The sequence below is a fragment of the Crocodylus porosus genome, unplaced genomic scaffold (assembly GCF_001723895.1).
Source record: "Crocodylus porosus isolate Cpor-Errol unplaced genomic scaffold, CroPor_comp1, whole genome shotgun sequence".
NCBI lineage: Eukaryota > Metazoa > Chordata > Crocodylia > Crocodylidae > Crocodylus > Crocodylus porosus.
In genome coordinates this window covers 2,755,213-2,761,096 of record NW_017728921.1, presented here as the reverse complement: position 1 = coordinate 2,761,096, position 5,884 = coordinate 2,755,213, and the positions used below count along the sequence as shown (strand labels likewise).

Sequence of the window (5,884 nt, the reverse complement as noted above, 5' to 3'; positions counted from 1 at the left end):
GGTCATCTGACCCCGGTGCTCTTTCCTGCCAAGGCAGGGGGTCGGACTAGATGATCTACCTAGGTCCCTTCCGACTCTAGCTACTATGAAACTACCCTCTCCCTTGGGAGCCTCCCACAGGCTAATCTCACTCCCCTGTTCTCTCCCCAATTCATCTGTCAGCCTTTGCACCCTTGGTCTCTGACCAGGGTTACCACTGCATTGCAAGCAGGAGGAAGTAGCTTCCTTGAAATAGCATTAAGGTGTGACACCCCATGTGCTATGGCACAGGGTGCTTAAGTGCAGCGCTTGCACAAACTTGGGGAAGGACAGTGCAGCCTCTTACCCTATAACCTTGTGGCAGCATCCTACTGTCCTGGCCCAGTGGTTATGGTGCTCCTACGAGCAGGGAGCTCTGGGTCTTGCCTGTCCACATGGTTTATGCCTTAAACTCCCAGCACTGAGCCCTACCTTTTTTGTGTGTAACATGCAACCCCACTGCCCAGTGGTGTCCAGCACCTGGGAGCAGGCACGTTCGCTGCAGTTTAGTCCAGAGCTGCTTCCACCTTCTCCTCCCCATCTGGCCTTAGGGTAAAAGGCAACACACTACCTTTTACCTCCCCTGACCAATTTTTCTCCTTATGTTTTCCGAGGCAGCAAAGAGCAACTGGGGTTTGGGCAGTAAAGAGAGGACAATGGGGAAGGCCTAAGTGCTTTTTCTTATTGGCAAGCACATTGTAAGGGGCCTGTGTGCCCAGGACCAAGGGGCGAATAGAAAAACTATATCAGCTGCCCGTCCTGTGAAGGGCTGAGACAGCAGCAGAGCCAGGAGTGAGGCTTGACGGTGCTTTGTTTTGCTACTGCCTAAGTGAGGCAGTGTCTGAAGAGCCAGTTATCCTGGGAGGAGTAGGTACTCGGAGTACACAGGAGCCCAGGCAGGATGGTAGTGCTTCTCCCTTCCCCAAACTATTAGGGGAACCCAGCCAGCAGCAAAGGCATGACACAGGTGGCCAGTCCCAGCGATCCTGGAGGCAGAGGCCTGGCGCTTGCCCTGGGCTGGAAGCTGCATAGCACTAGGAGAGATAAGAGGCTCTGCTGCCAGTGAGTTCTTCCAAATGGTGTGTGCATGCACACAAAGAAAGAGGCTATGTTTTCAAATTCCCTTTTAATAACAGCCATGGCCTATTCTTAGAACAAGGCCTCTCCAGTTTCCCGCTCTGTTGGTGCTGGTCTCTGCAGTTTGCACAGGAGAGCTCACAGGGGGGCTGCAGCCTGATATCACCAGGGTGGAGCAGGGGTGAGGAGGGCTGGTAGAGCTGAGGACCAAGATGGCGAAGGAGCCTGCGGTGCAGTGTGAGGAGGTGCAGTGTGAGGAGCAGCAGCAACCCAACAGGCCCCGGCTTCAGTACAGCTGCAACAATGCTTCCAGCTGCTGACACGCTGCAGCTTGGGGGCTTTGCAGTTGGCAGAAGTTACCCTGTCTGGCAGTCAGCCCCTGCAGCACCCTCAGGAGGCTGACAGATGAATTGGGGAGAGAACAGGGGAGTAAGATTAGCCTGTGGGAGGCTCCCAAGGGAGAGGGTAGAAGCAGCATTGCTTCAGCCACGTAGCACAACACGGCAGAGTTGTTCTGCAAAGGCCTGACAACACCCACCCCTTCCCCTTCAGGAGCATTAGCCTCAGCGCAAGGGTTCTTCCTCTAAAAAGAGAGGCAAGGCTTTTTTGGGGAAGCGGGTAGTGTCATAGCTTTTATTGCACACTGCAAAATGTCAGACAAGCTTTTGAATGCAAAAAGCCTGAGTGCCTGGCTGAGCTCTGCAGGTGGCCAATAAACAGCAGCACCCCACAATAAATAAATCCTTGCCTGTACACAAGTCCTGGCCCACCAACGCACCAGCAGCTGCACCGGAATGCCCACCTGAGAGCCCTTTCTCCCAGGTGGCCCCCTCTTCTCTCCCTACCATCACGCAGCTCGTGGCATGTGGGCATTTGGCTCCATTTACTTTGTTGCCCCCACAGGCCCGCTGCACGCACAACCTCTTCTAGCCCTGCACTCCTATGTGTAGGTCACCCAGCCGAGGCAGGAAAGCATGTGGCAAACTCCCTTACAAAAGCAAAGCTTCCCCTCCACAGCACTAGGCACTGACACTGTCTCCGAAGGGCTTGCCTGTCCCTTCAGCCTTAAATGCTTGCACTGGTTGAAGGGTTTGGGCACCCCACATTCCAGTTGCTCTGTGGGCCACAGGCTTGGCAGATCACGCAGCATGCTTGCAGTACCATGGCAATGGGCCTTGGATTACAGTTAAACTGCACGTGAGCCATCCAGCTAGCAGCTAAGTGAGAGCACTGCTGAGAGCACACCAAGGCTTTTGGGTTCAAAAAACAAGGGTTTTGAAAAATAAATAAATTTCACGGGCTTACTCAGAGGCCAGTTTGTTTGGCTTCACATTTTTCCTACAATACCGCATCTTTGTTACTGCTCAAGACTGAGTCTGTGATGCTATGTAGAGGCTGAGTAAAAGAGCCCAGGCTCTGTGGCTCAGCCAAGCTCCGTGATTCACAAAAGGGGGAATTTAAAAACAAACCAGTGCTTACCTTCTTCATTCATACCAACAAACGAGCGCATCGGGGACAACAGTCACTGGCTTTGCCGCATCAAAAACCATTTGTAGCGTGCATCTCATCACATATCACCCAATGCCCAAGCTCAGCCTGTCCTGGCTGAGGGGGGAGGACTTCCTTAACCAGAGGCCAGGTATTGATGGCCTTTCCCTGAAAAAGCAAGGAAGGCTGGAGTTGACCAATTCTCTGGAGGAGCAATTATTTCCTAACAGGCTTCCTGAGTAGCTTGATTATCCCCTGCCGCTGTCTGAGGCCTTGCTGGCCACCCGGGTAATAATTTGATAACAAGAGATCCAAATTCAATTAAGAGGCCATTTGCCAAGCCCTAATGTCAAGAGATTGGATTTGCAGGAGATGCTCTTGCTTCTCTGCTGCCTGCAATTGTCTAGTTGCTCAGGAGCAAAGCAGGATGCACCTTACCTTTCCAATCAGATCAGCAGAAAGCAATGAGCTAAGCGCAGGCTGAGCTTGACTTCAGAGGGGTTCTCTGTTTTATATTTGTTGGTAACAGGGTTTAAAAACCAAAAACCACCTCCCCCTTGGCTGCTGGGAACAGTCTGTGTGTGTGCGCACGGGCTGGAAGGGCAGCAGACAGAATGGGGCTGGTGCTGCTCCACAGGGAAGCCAGCCAGCCTGCCTCTGGCACTGCGCGGTGGGACTTGCTACGCCCACAGCCATCCAGCCTGTCATGTTGCACTGATCTCTGGAGAGCCCCAGCTGCGCTCCAGTGTCCTCCTCCTCACAGTTCCTCTGGGCACAGGAGGCTCTAAGACAACAGACAGTCCTACACTGGGGGAGCAAACGCAATAACCTCTCTGACCCCCAAGGAACCCAAGTGGCAAAGCGAGATGCCCCTCAGGACTGCTACAGAAGAATTGCGGGGCATCCTGGGGGTGCTGAAAAGCACAGCGGGGAAGGGGCAGGCGCTCTCAAATAGGGGCCGCAGCTTACCAAACCTCCCGAGGCTTCGTGGCAACACTGGTGTTTGGCTGGTTCTGCCCCATTGTGCCGTCAGCACAGAGAAAGCAAAGGGTCTATGTCATAGATAATAATCGGTTCCTGACCACACCTAGTCCATTAGCATCCTTGGGCAGCCTGTAAACGCAACCTCACTCCTCCTGCTCTCCGGATTAGCAGATCAGAAGGGATCAAAATACATCACAAACCTCTCAGAAGCCAGACACTGAGGGGAGAGCACACAGCAACAGCAGTGGAGGAGAACAAACTTTCAGCGGTGGATTCAACCATCTCTCCGGGTAAGCAGAGATTTCTCTCCCCATCAGCATACGTTTTGTTCTAAAACAAAGCTCAAAGAAAACACTGAGAAATGATCTCCCTGCGCAGAAATCCCCAGGATCTAGAGCAAGGGTCTACCCCGCAATGTCTTATACCCAATACAGGCAGAGGCAACCAGGGACCCTTAAGAAGACCATTAAGAGAACAAAGGAGAAATTTCATGAGGAAAAAAAAAAAGGAGTGGGCTCTGGCCACAGCTCTTTTGAAAATTAGGTGGCAGGAGGGAAAGTCCTTTTGCACCCCAGGCTTTTTACTGTCTGGGAGAGAAATAATCCTATCAGGGCAGCTTTATCCTGACCCTGCTTTCGTCTCCTGTGTGTGCGCATGATGAAGAGGGACAGCATTTCTGATCTGTAATGTTTTGATGGAAGCTGAGCGACCCTGCAGCGGGGGGTGAGGGGAGAATTTTGGGGGACGTTTCAAGAGGAAAAACTTCTGGTGAATGTGTCCACTGATTCACTAGCAGAGGTGGCAGCTCCAGCCTAGCACAGTCACCGCAGGACGGGACATGAGCTCGGGACATCTTGGTCCCATCCCCTTACAGGGAAGGGTTATTTTTAACGCGAGGTATGAAGCTTTTAGCTGAGCAAACTCTGACTTAAACCCAAATTTTCCCCTGATCCTAAACAAAAGGCTCCGCTTATGCCTGTGCGGCCATTACAAGCAATTATCATATTAAATATTAACAGCATCTTCCCTGGAGGGACCGACTGCTTTGATCGGAGCATTTGTTGGTACTAATGCGCCATCAGCGAATGCTCCAAACATGAAGCTTCCTGGCCACGGATCAATGGAGGCAGGGGAAGCATGCCAGGAGCTGCCTGCCCCGGCCCCACACCTCAGAGGTGCTGCTAAGTCCGTCCAGCCCCTTCCCCAGGCACTCACCCTGCCCCTTCGTCCGCAGAGACCAGGAGGCGCCGGCGGGGAAGCAGAGGGCACGGCGGACGCCCACGCCCGGCCCGGCCCGCAGGAACCATGCAGGAGCCCTTTGCTGTTCACTTCCTCAAGGTGCTGAAGGAGCTCCTGGCCTTCGTGCTGTTCAGCTACACGGTGCTGATCGGGGCACTGCTGCTGGCCGGCTGGACCACGTACTTCCTGGTGCTCAAGTGAGAGTCTCTTCTGTCCCCCAGCATGGGCAAGCAGCACCCCGTGAGCCCTGCTCCTGGGGCCGCCTCCGCGCCCAGCGCAGCCACGTCTCCTGCTGTAAGACACAAAGATTAAAATCATCTCCCCCTTTGCTGCCCGCCAGCTCTCTCATTCTGCCCCCGGGCTCAGCCCCGCTCCAAGAAAGACCGGAGCGGTGCAGGCAGCCCAGAGCCAGGGTCCAGCCTCCTCCCCGCTCCCGGGTGGGGGAGGCGGCCTGGCACCGCTCCAGCGCGACTCCCTGGGCCTGCACGCCAGCCGGGAGCGGTGGGGGCGGGCCGGGCCCGGCCCCTCGCAGCCGGCCGCAGCGGAGCGTCTCCGCGCCCGTGTCGGACGGGCCCGAGGCGGTCTGACCCAGGCGCAGCCGGACCCGCGCGCACGGGCCCGGAAGGAGGCACCAGGGAAGGGCTGGGCTCTGCCCGCGGGCGCGGGGGGGGCCACATGGCAGCACCTGCAAGAGACAGCCGGATGTTCAGCTCTCGGGATCCTTCCCGCCCCTGGGCCGGGGGCTGGGCTCGGCCCTGCCAGCCCTGGCGCTATGAAGCCGCCCGGGCTGATCCATCCCCTCAGCTCCGCCCAAGCACAGCGCAGGCCTCCCCCGCCCCGAGGCGTCGAGCCGCTCCCCGTCCTGGACCGGTCCGACGGGGGCAGCCCGCGACCGCAGGGGGGCACTCCAGGCCCCGCCCCGCTGGCCGTCGCCGCCACGTGTCTCCTCCCGCCACGTGCTTCCGGGGCGCACGGCGGGCGTCACTTCCGGGGCGCCGCCCGGCACCAAGATGGCGGCGCGCTGGGGGCGACGTTGCTGGGCGCTGGTGCGGGGCCGCGCAGGCCCCGCCCGGCTCCG

General features: G+C 56.6%; 1 long non-coding RNA gene across 1 annotated transcript in view; it reads right to left on the bottom strand.

Annotated features, from left to right (window-relative positions):
• Positions 1–4,870, bottom strand: part of LOC109312638 — a 5,966-nt gene extending 1,096 nt beyond the window's left edge. Inside the window, exons 1-3 of the long non-coding RNA XR_002101882.1 lie at positions 4,783–4,870; positions 3,768–3,897; positions 2,575–2,751 (exon numbers count right to left, since the gene is read on the bottom strand). This is a non-coding gene — a long non-coding RNA (uncharacterized LOC109312638). The remainder of the gene's footprint in view (positions 1–2,574; positions 2,752–3,767; positions 3,898–4,782) is intronic.
• Between the last annotated feature and the right edge of the window lie 1,014 nt (positions 4,871–5,884).